This window comes from Cottoperca gobio, chromosome 21 (genome assembly GCF_900634415.1).
Source record: "Cottoperca gobio chromosome 21, fCotGob3.1, whole genome shotgun sequence".
Lineage (NCBI taxonomy): Eukaryota > Metazoa > Chordata > Actinopteri > Perciformes > Bovichtidae > Cottoperca > Cottoperca gobio.
In genome coordinates, this window is record NC_041375.1 from 20,849,916 (window position 1) to 20,861,906 (window position 11,991).

At 37.5% G+C, this 11,991-nt stretch overlaps 1 long non-coding RNA gene across 1 annotated transcript; it reads left to right on the forward strand.

The window, feature by feature from the left end:
- The first annotated feature begins 1,060 nt into the window (after positions 1-1,060).
- Positions 1,061-11,672, forward strand: LOC115026827 (uncharacterized). Its single transcript, XR_003834333.1, has 2 exons — positions 1,061-1,176; positions 10,964-11,672. It is a non-coding gene; the product is annotated as an uncharacterized LOC115026827 (long non-coding RNA).
- Positions 11,673-11,991: the final 319 nt, after the last annotated feature.

An 11,991-nucleotide genomic window follows, 5' to 3' on the forward strand; every position in this document is an offset into this window, starting at 1 on the left:
TTTTCACATCCTTCATGATTTGGTTTGCATCCTTGGTTGGCTTTAGGAGTAATCTGACAGATTCCTTTGCTACTTGACCTACACATATACCAGATGTTATACTCCTGTCATCTATGGCTGCAACATTTTGTTTTATTTGGCTATTTATTAATTGTTTTGATAGGCTCACTCAGAGACAAGCACTATTGCGCATACTGCAGATAAGGAGCACATTTTGACAAGGATGGTAGGAAAAGTATCAGCATTCTTATACATACGATAATGCATTTACATATAGCCTAATGTGAAAAACTCTTCTTATGCTGTCCTAAAGTCTTTATAAACGTAGGCTATATCTAAACTGGATATAGTTCAAACAGTGTTTTTATGACTGCGTAAAAAGGATTTAAAAAAATGTATTCACATTTTATATATAGGATATCCTTAATTATGAATAATCAATTAGTTTAAGTGCAATACCAGACAGCTGACACACTTTAATCCTGATCATCTGAGTGAAGAACAGTGTAAATTCAATTGCAAAGTCTCAGTCATTGCTGTTTTGTATTGGAGTGAGTTTTTGAATTTGCCCAGTCTTGCTCAGTTTCTTTTTCAGGTGACATTAATTACATAACTAATCTTATTTGGAGAAGAAATAAGTTAACATTTTTCTATGATGCTTGTTTTTTACTGTAGTGTATTCTTGGGGTCCCTATGGATGGTGGTCCTATTATGTTAAATATATTGGTAAAATTAGGGTTAATAGTGCATATTTGTTACTAAGGATCGTTGCATATAGACAATTCTTGTTGGAACAAGTTTGAACGTAAAGGTTTTCGCTCTGGTAATTGCTGTAAAAGTCATTGAGGCAGGGACCTAAAGAGTTAATTTGTCCCTCTCTGTTCAACGCTGCGTGGGCTGCGAGATCATTCGAGAGTGCATTTTCTGCGTCCAATCAGCGCCGCGGAGTCCACTCCGCTTTCAGCCAATGGGGAGAATGGGAGGCTCTATCGAATTTGAATGAGGAGTGTATCTTTCGGCGCCATTTTCGAGTGAGCAGCGATTGCCTCAGCAGCTGCGGAGAGAGGATGCTGCGAACATAGCAAGCTGTCGCGGAGACGGGGGAGAAAACCCGAGCGCTCAAAATTAAACTGCGCTTTTAGAGAGGAGAACCACGTAATTTCAATGGAAACACAGGTAATTGATGCCACAAAGTATTTGAATTGATTTTATTCGGATAATATTAACGGACTTGAAGGAGAGGAGTACGTGGAAAAGAGGAGAGACCGTCCGTGGCGGGGAGACGTTAGCCGTTTGGCCAGCTTTGCCAGCTTGTACTACTCCTAGCGGTTAGCCTGCTAGCTTAGCCTGCTAGCTCATATAGAGGGATTTCTGACTTTGCTGCGCTGTAACGGTAGAAAAAATATGCGCTCATAGAGCAGTCCGTTTTATCCAGGAGGCGAAGCGGATATATATAAATATATATTTCTAAATTATTATGTATGGAGGAGACACTTAACTTAGGGGTTATAAATCAAAGTTAGACTATAATGGACTATTTTGTTTCTCGCATTGGAGCCTAGTTTTGAGCGGGAGGTGCAAAAGCAGCCAGGCTCGACTGACAGAAGAGAAGCACAGTCGGCAGTGTCAACAAATGCACACGGCACCTAACGTTACACTGGCTTGGGAGGGAAAAAATGAAAACGAGAGACCGTCTGGGAAAGACACGGTGCCTTTTGTGGTAACTTAATTTTACCAAGCTTGTTAACTGAGGCAGACTTTTTGTCCGAGCTGGCAAACTGCATATGTGTTGTTGCAAGCGGTTTTTTTGGGGGGGATTGTTAGACCGAAAACACCTGGTAAGTTTGTCATTATATCGCTTGTATGACCTTACACTCAGTCATGACTTTAATAATAACGACGGACTTTGTTTTATCTTAACGTGTATTTGGACGTTATCTCTTGTATTTACGAAACTCCGATTACCAGTACCGAGTAATTCCTTATCAACCTTAAGTACTTGCTTCATATGTGTGTATGTTAATAGATGATGGTACCGTAACGTTAGATGATCAAAGTGGCTCTCAGCCAAGTGACAACAATGTTAGGTCGCTACATCTGATGATTCAACTTTAATAGCTCCGTTAGACGAATGGCTTTCATAACCACTAACGATGCATTAAAGTTGAATTAACGTTAGTTATTGATAATAAAAATGTAGTATTAGTTGTGGTGCTGCTCGCTGCAACGTTGGTTATTTTGGCTCATCGTAGTTTGATGCAGAACGCGTTTTCAGTCATTGACTTGTGTCTATTTTCGCCTTTTTTTTGCCCTTACTAGCCTCGCTCCACTTTCTGTGTGCCCTGCACTCTGATTAAATTCAAGTACATTGAAGGGGAAAACACCCTCTAACGTTACGTGGTCTAATCGGTTTAGTAAAGGGTGACAAAACGGACCTAATCATTAATTACTGGAGAGGTTCTATGTATGACATTTTCTCATCTCATAAGGAACATGACTACTTGACTATTATAGTAAAAGAGAGGCTCCATATAATTGTGCGTCTAAACCCGCCCCTTCTACTTCCTTCTAAGTAGAGATCGGTTTAATGTGTTACATAATGCGAGGCCTTCCTATCTTTTACAGTGTTGCATTTATTTGAACACATACGTGCCCACATTGTCAAGTATCATGATTAAATAAAATAAAACACAAAATAATAAATCATGCTAATTCAAATTAACTGCGTAGAGAACATGAGACGGTGTAGCCACCTCTGTTCATTTTCCTTGCAGTGCATTCCCCCTTGCCCCGTCACAACTGACAGTGTGCTTACTGATAGCATTTTCCCCAGGATTTTTATACATATTCTGCAGCAGTAAGGTTAAAAGTTGTTTCCACTGCCAATTAGATATAAATTACCTTAATGAAAATGTAATTAAATACCAGTCTTATTCATAGCTTCCTTCACTGAAATTGCAGATTGTATCCTTGGTATAATAGTTTCGGTAGATGTGGGACAGCATTTTCATGATGAAACCACCCATCTCATACAGTATGGTTTTATGTATTTAGTTGGAGAGAAATTAGCTAACTTGATATGAGGGGAAGCCCTTTCACAGCCACATAGCAGAGCAAAGAGGAGGGGGATATTACTGTACTATAAGATCCGATGTGTCTTAATGACAGGAATGCTTTAATTTGTGGGTTTATGAAACAATGCAGTAAGATAACTTACAAATGTGAAAGGCATGTTATTATCTGCTTTCGGAATAAACACATTTCTTGATATTTAATGTACACCACATGGTATATTTAAAATGGATGGGCAATTTATATTAATACAAGTTTCCCCTTGTGTGGCTGTGTTAACTCCAATATGACACACACTCAATGTAAAAAACAAAACTCAACTGTTTATAATTTGATTTTTTAAAAGGCTGCTTCTTGATAAATTGATCTTAAGTGTAAGCAAGAAAATGCTATTTGGGTCAATATACCTAATAGGGATGTGTTTAGAAGTTTTGTTTTTCATACCACCAGATAGAATGTTTATAAAAGTAGTGCATAGAAATTGTTTTTTAGGATGATTTCATACCAATTTGGATATTCAAACTCTGATGTACGCGTGTGTATAGATACATGCTTAAAAACACTTACAAGCTTACACCTACTTTCTTATTTCATGCTAAATGTTGAAATTGTCTGTCCATTCTGTCATTGTGTAAATTCAGCAAGATAGCTATTGGCAGTTTTAAAGATGGAAAGTAAAATTGCTCTAATTCCACACGTGTATAAAAAATATTACTAAACTAAAGTGCAGATATTTTTTTACATCACTTTGAATATTGTATAATTCAGTCGGTGTATTTGTTGAAATGGAAAAAGGCTAAAATACACATGTTATAGACGGTTCTTTATATTTCAGTTGAGGCGGCATTAGTGATTAAAATCCAATTTAGTTAATTTAAGCAATCTTTTGTAATGAGTTTTACAATAAGAGCTTCAGTGTATGGTTATTGCTGATATTTCTTTATCATAAAAAACTACAGATTTGAATTTGTCATATCTAATCTCTATAAAGAACAAGGTAGCACTTTTGTCAAAGTTAAATTTTATGATCACTAACCTTAGTAATTAATAAACTTTTACACATTTGTAGTAGTATTGGTATTAAACTGTTTATCTCATATTGGTGAAATAGGCGGTGTAAATATTTGGCTCATATACTTCTGAAGAGGGATTACTTCAAATTATTACTGGTGTATTTTACACCCGGTGGTGTCTAAAGTTAATCTCCTGTAAATGCTACAGGTCTATGTCTTTCCTCCGTTCTCTGGTATTTGTCTTTTAACCCTCCTTTTGTAGAGCACCGTTGTGCTGTTTCAGACTGTTAGCATGACATTCTGTGACTCATCATTCTGTCTTCTCAGACCCCTCTGGCAAAATGGGCTCCCACCCCCATTTCCTGGTGAAACTGTGCCTCTTCTTGTACTTGCTCACATGTGTTGTAGCCAGGCTGCAGAGAACCCCCACCCATCTCTTCCTTCTTTCTGCACAACGCAGCACAATCTTTATAGTATTCAAATTTGCGGTGATGGGAACAGGTTTTCACGGGTCCTGTTGGTTATTCTCCAGAAGTTGGCCTTGGTTTTAGGTCTATGCCTCAGCAGCATTAAATAGAAGGTGTGACATATGTATGCATCAGTCAATTCTCTCGCAGACATGATTTCAATTCAGGAATAGTTTCAAGTGTGGTCAATCCAGGTAAGGCGTAGATTTAGATGTAAGAAGTATTTTGCATGATGTATAAAGTTAAAGTTTATAACACCAGTGCAGCATATTAGGGTGCTATGTCCTTGTATGCTTCCTACAAGCATTTTTGCATACAGTAGGTGCTGCATCACTGTAGTGCATAGGGCTTTACACCTGTTTTACTTAAATGGTGACATAAAAAAAAACTGTAACTATAATTGTAAATTAAATGCTTAACTGCTGTCATGGTTTGTGCATAATCTGATAAGTAGGAAATGTGGAATTGTGTGGCCTGCTAAAGTAAGATTGTTGTGGTGAACATTGATGTTTTTGTGTAGTCAATTAGCAGCTTTAAACATTTTCATAAATTAAAAAAAGGTCAAGCACTCTTCTCTAAATATCCGATCTTTTGATCCTTTGCAGCTGCATTTAATAAGTTCCAGATTCCCTTTTATTGTTGTTTTGTGTCGTGACAGAAGTACTTTTGGATTTTGACAACATGTTTAGAAAGTCAGCTGTTACAGTGCTGGTGAATAATTACATTTTTAGAAAGTAATATGATGACCTGCAACAGCACTGGCAGAAAGATCTGATATAGCAAGAGTATGCCTGCTCTGACTACACACACACACACACACACACATGCTGTTTTCATTTCTGCTGCACCAGCCCTTTTTTTCCCCACTTGAACGTGCAAGATTAGCCCACAATATTAACTTGTAAGCAGTTTGATTGGAATGATTTATAATTATTAAAAAAATATTGATGCTTGGTTTATACATTTTAATTTTAGTGGCCCTTACTTGGTAAACACCCTACCCACTATCTCCAGTCAGGCAGTGTGCATGCTTGCTGAGATACCAGGTATTCATTTTCACAAACAGTGTGACCAACAATTTCTTGTTTGGTCAGTTTTTAGTTTGCTTTGCTTAAAGAAAATAAATCTGTATTTGTGACGGTTATATCGAGACACATAATTTTCAGATTGACTTCAGTAAGTCCTATTGATCTGCTGGTGTGTAATCATCAAACCTAGCAAGGAATGTGGTGAAATCATCAGAAATTATTAATGCCTGTATTTACATGTGATCAATTTTGTAACATACGCAAAAAGAGCCATATTACACTTTGATTTATTAATTTAAATGTTGTGTCAACAGTGTTACAACAAAACTTAAAGTTCTTGGCAGCCTCATTATTATCTTATTATAGGAAAGATTGTGGTTGTGATTTCTGTTTAATTTCTAAACATTTTTTACACTGAACCGAGTAATGTTAGTGTCTGAATTCATTCTAGGCATTTGACCTGGAATATGCACACAAAATAAACACATATAGTCTGTGTGTTTGTGTAATTGGTGTATGGGTGTGCCATCCAACTCTCACACTTTAACTGTGCTTCCTCTTTCGCCCCTCCTGCTTATGTGTGTATATCCATACAAAATACACACTTAATATGATCCTACTTTCAGCCTAACTGATGGTTCTGTAAGGAGTGATTCACAGTTATTCAAATAGTTGTGATTTTTTTTAAAGGTCGAAGGAGTTATCAAAAAAATGTTGGTGGATGTCACCATGTATTTTATTATTATTTTTTGCTTCAAGCAAATGGTCAAGTGTAAATTAAGTCCTCTGGTTGTACTTTTGAAATTGCAACACAGTGCACTGCTTTGTCTGCATCCTGTTTATTGCTGCTCTGTGTTCTGCGGCAGTAAGAGGAAGCTTGAGATAGTTCAAATGAAGTAGTAGTAAATAACTGGAGAGATCAGAAATACATTTGTTGAGGAATATATACTCCATGGTTGAAATGTAGTATTCCAAATGTAGAGGAAGGTTCACTAATTGTGTGTTCAGATTAAACCGGACACATTGTGGTGTGTTTATGACGGACACTGCTGTTGGTCATGGTCTACACTTATTATGGAAGTGGCTAAAATATTGTTTAATTATTATTAAATTGTTGAAGACATGCACCGTCCTGCTCTTATTAATTAAAAACAGCACAGTGAATCCTATTTTACAACATTTTACATGTTAGATGATTGTTGTGCTTAAGAAACTTAATTTCTAATGCAGTGTTTCAAATGATTTTATTCATTACATAGTATAAATATTCTGTCACACTCACACCTAACAGCAAATGAAGGGGGTTGTTGTATACCTGTGAAGAATGACTCAGAGGTCACTCTCGCATATCGGCTAGTGTTGTCCTGTGAAATGGGTTTACTCTCTTGTCGATCCCAGTTATGTGTTTTCACATGTTTCTCTGTAATTCATTTGATGAGATATTGCTGTAGCTTTCAGGGAATCCCAGTCACTCTGCCTCGGATATGCTGAACATGTTTTGCTAGCTGTGCAAAATGTAACAGGTTTTTCTAGGATTAACACACCATTATAGTTCTGGTGTTTATATGGAACAAAGCAGTTCTTCATAGATACCATCCTTAGTCTACATTTAACAATAAAAACAGTTCACCTCCTGGCTTGCTTTTAGACCTAACCACCCTCTCTCTACGTATTTGTTGTAAAAGGTTTCATTTTATTTTTTTCCGTTATTGGTATGTTATTACAATTGGTTGCTTTGTTATTATGGATGAAGTGGTTTTGTATTTGCTTTTACTACTGTAAAGATCTCATGCTGTGTACATGCTGCCCCAGTAGCTGGTGAAACCGTATAAAGTTGTGGCACAGTGAACACGGTATATTTGCAGTGTGTGTATTCTCTTGCCAAATACGAGGCAACAATGATTTGGCAAGCCTAGTACCTGTTTTATCTACTTAAGTTTCTTAAGTGATGGATTTGTAATTGTGTGTTGTGCAAGTGAAAAGAAATTAAACAGTGGCTCTACTGGCTAAATATATAAATTCTGTAACTATTATGAATCGGTAATGTTTTTAAATTGTCAGTGCTTACAAACTAGGCTTTTGTGTCTGTAGATATTTAACTTAGGGTAGTTTCCTTCCATGTCCCAGTGGCTATAAATAGAAAGCCTTATGAACACAATGAGAAACTCAAATTTGCATGGATCTTTTCATGTGGATAAATGCTATTGCCATTTGTGTTTTCTGCACATCTTAAGGCTCAGATCTCCCTTTTTTAGTTTGTGCTTATACAGGCAGAAGACGGTGTTACACTGACAAGAGGCCGGCCCAGACCACTTCAGGGGAGGTGATAGTTTGTTGCGTCCATGTCCCTGTGCCGATGGGGTGTAGGAGGTTACTTGACCTTCAACCTTGGGGTCAGGTGACTCTTTGAGGCAATTGTATGGGGAGCAAATGTCATAAGAATGGGTTAAAAAGGCTGAGCCGTGAAGGTGACATGTCTGGGCATGCTGCCTTAAAGGAGAGAGAGAAAAATGGGGAGAGGTTAGAGTCATTGTGAACAAATTATCAGCTTAAGAATACGCCGCTTACCTGGTGAGGCATTGTGTTTTTTGTTTTTCAGCTAAAACATGTGATTCAGTTTACAAAGATATAAAACTTAGAAAAGCTTGCTGAATTGCTGAAACAAGCAAATTTTTGGCATTTTTATGTACCAAGCTATGAATTGATTTTTAAATAATTTTTTGTAGCTTGCATAATTTTATCAGGCACTGCTTCCAATCGTCATTGCCTTTTTTATCCTCTTTTTTTTTTGCCAGGGGATGTGGACCCTGACATGAGCTGTGGACCCTTTTAGCCCGGGACTAATACAAGACTTTTGTCATGCCCCACAGATCTGACGAGTGTACACCCTTGATGTGAAGTTGTAAATGAACCACGTATTATGTGGTGCATTAAATGTATAGAATTATTTGTTGACGTTTTCATACCTTGTGCAATGCTTTAAACTCTAAAACAAATGTTCCCCTTTAGTGTCCTGCTGCAATTTAACTACATGAGTTACCAATTAACGTACATTTTTGTAAAAATAATTTATCAGAGGTCTGTGAGAACGGCTTTTTTTTTTTGCTAGAAATAATTGTAAAATTTGTTTCTAAATGCAAACTGGATTTTTAGATATATATTTTTTTAATGTTATGGCATAAATGTCGTTTTTGAAGGGCCAGGCTGTTACATGCTACTTTTAGGTGTGTCTGATGGGATAACCATGTTGCACTTGGGTTCTCTATCTTTGTATACCGAACAACACATTTCTGCTGTAAAATAGGCAATGTACATCTTAGAATTTCTGCAGGCGGGGGAACCTTTGCCAGACGGTAGAGATAGGTAACAGGCTTTTAGAAGATGGAGACAATAGTACATGTAGTTTATGATTGCAGTGGCACTGGAAGTCAAGTTATTAGAAATGTTAAAGCAGCATAACAAGTAATTGCACAGCGTATGTAAAAAGATTTCTTTCTAAAGCATACCACAGGGTTTTATATTGACTTTGTTGCTTGAGTCTATCACAGTGAACAATTTTGTGGCTTTTTTTTTTTGGTCACTTCAGGCTATTGTTGCATTGAAATTTAATTAAGAACAGGCGCCATTTTGAAAACAGCCTTTTGGTGTTGGTGGTGTGCCGACAATTTTTGAAGTGAGTCCAAAAAGTGACTTTTTAAATGTAAGAAACAACTAAATTCATAAATCCTGTCCCTTCTAGGTTTAATCATCTTACAGTGTAACTGATGAGAGCAATACGTTTGTGCCGCTGACCTTCAAATCTTCAATTTTTAATCCCCGCTTGCAGTTTAATTACCAAATCACAAGTTGAATGTTACCTTTTTCCAGCTAATGAATTAATGTAATTTTTTTGGGTCACCTTCTGAGCAGCACTGGAATGTGTCTGCGTATCCGAGTCAAAGAGGGAGAAGGACACTGTCTTTTTGGAAGGGAAGTATGTTAGATATGTTATTAGGTTCAGGCTATCAGGTCCATTTCAGACCAAGGTCATAATTACAGGTCCATTGAGACCTCTAGTGGTAACACATTCACTGGACCCAATCTCCGACTGGATCATTATCAGGACAAAGTTTGTTTGAGCACCTTTGCATACAAACTAGGTTTTGTTGGCAAAGCTTTTGTTTTAAGATTGGCCAGGGTTGTCCTGGTACATCTGAAACATCTCGCTAGAAAAGTTGATCTTCTTGTTAAAAGAAACTAGATTTCTACAGTGAAACTCTCACATTGTCACTTGATTTGCAGTAAATTGACACTCTTGCTTCATTAAAAGAGTTAAAGTACATTTTAAATAACAGATGCTTGTTTCTCTATGGTCAGACTGGTTTTATAGGACGTCAAAAAATATATTTTCAAGAGAAGATCTAACTTTTTTATGGACTAGTACAGTGTTTTCTGTTGGGTGCACAGTCAAGGACAATGTAGCAGTAATTAACTTTTTAACCACTGAAGGAGATACTACACTCTCCCTCTGACGAGCAACCTCAGACCAGCATGCTCACTTTACACCAAGGTGTCTGTGGAGCACCCGTCAGTAGCACGAATGAATGTTACTGGGCATGAAGTCTTTTGAGTGGTACAGTAACTCCTTTTTAGAAAATTGATATTCTGAGTCATCCAAAGTGCAGGCTGTTATGTTTCTCCCTGTGTTCACAGTGCTTTGTTGACACAAATTCATGTGAATTATTTGTTTTACCGTATCAGTGTTTGGAAGAATAAATAGTTTGAAGCATTAGCTATGCTTTTGAACCATTTCAGTCAACAATGTCAGATTTGCAAATGCAGTGTTTACTCCTAAGGCTGGAGATATACTTGCTTTTTTAACCATGTGTCACATTAGCATTATATTTCCAGCGTAACAGTTTTAAAGATGTGCAGCTTTTACTGCTGGCAAAAAGTGAGACTTAAACATGTATAATAGTTCTGCTATTGCTAATAAAATGCAATCAATCAGATGTGAAATGACTGTGGACAAACGTGTCCCTCCGATTCTTGGTTCCAATTAAGGAAAATATTACAGCAGCATACGATGATATTTTAGAATACAGTGTGCTTCCAGTGGTGTGACTACACTTGGGGGGGAAAGCCGTTTTGTGTCCCCTGTGCATTAAGCAAGATTTATAACGTTATCTGACCTCAACCCAATCCAGCAACTTTGGATGATGTTTGATCTTATTGCCCAATTTCACATTGTGGCTAAATTGGTGCAAATATCGGTATTTAGGTTTCAAAATGTTGTGGCGTTTTTCGTAACATTGTGATGTCCACACACTTTTGCCTAATACTGCAATGTTGACAGGCTGACCTCAGATTCACATTAAACATCATTATCTCTTGTGTGTTTCAGGTGACGAACCTCCTTGCCTGCTTTATGATTGGACAGAAGACTTAAATCTGTGAAAAGATGCTGATGATCATCTGAACATCTTTTAGGTAGATAAATAATAGGCCATAAGTCCATAGCCATCTGTGATGGTGACACAGAAGCAACAAGGATGAAGACCGGCACAAATACAACACAGAAGATGACAAGAGCTGGAAGTGGAGCGACCATGACTGCAGCTCTGGCGATACTGTAGCAGCACGGAATGGTTTGTGGGTTACACTGAGATGCAGGCCATACTGTGCTGCCGCAGTAAAGCCTGAATATACAACCCGGCTGACACATTGCAGTTCTTCAACCTGTTGAAGCTGACTTGTTTACTGTCGCTCTTGGATTTAGTCTCCACTATCCGAAGTAATGCCACATAAGGCAACTGTTTAAAAAGTGAGTTGGATTTGCCTTTCTCTTTTTCTGGTCGCCTTACTGTAGCAGCACGTAAATATTGGAGTTAAGACTCTAGCTGAAGCCTCCAGTATTGATCGTGCTGCTGAAGCAAAGCTGACCAATCACAATCAGCGCAACCAACCACTACTCACCCTGGTGGTGTCTTAGTGCTGCAGAGATGCTCACAGGTACATCGTTCACACAGATGTAGAGTTAAAATGTGTAAACACTGTCTTTTTACATTTCACTGTTCTGTCTCCACACTTGAGAAATAAAATTTGAAATTGGCTTTTGTCTGCATTGTGATTTGACCAAACTTGTTGTTTAACAGAATTCTGGTCACACAGAATATTAGGATTTTATTAAAGTTATACTAAAAGTTAAACTGACACTGAAAACCTCTCGTAGGACTTTATTTAACGCCATTCACAGAGAAGACCTCACATGACGGCCTGCTGCAGCGCTGGGATGTCGGCCTGTTCTTCATGAGCACACAGATTTTCTGCGGATTTAAATTATTACAATTCTTAAACTGTTTGAGGGTACAAACCGGATTTTATTTTTTTAATATATCAAAAATACATTCGGTTTTTAGAAAGTTGATATTT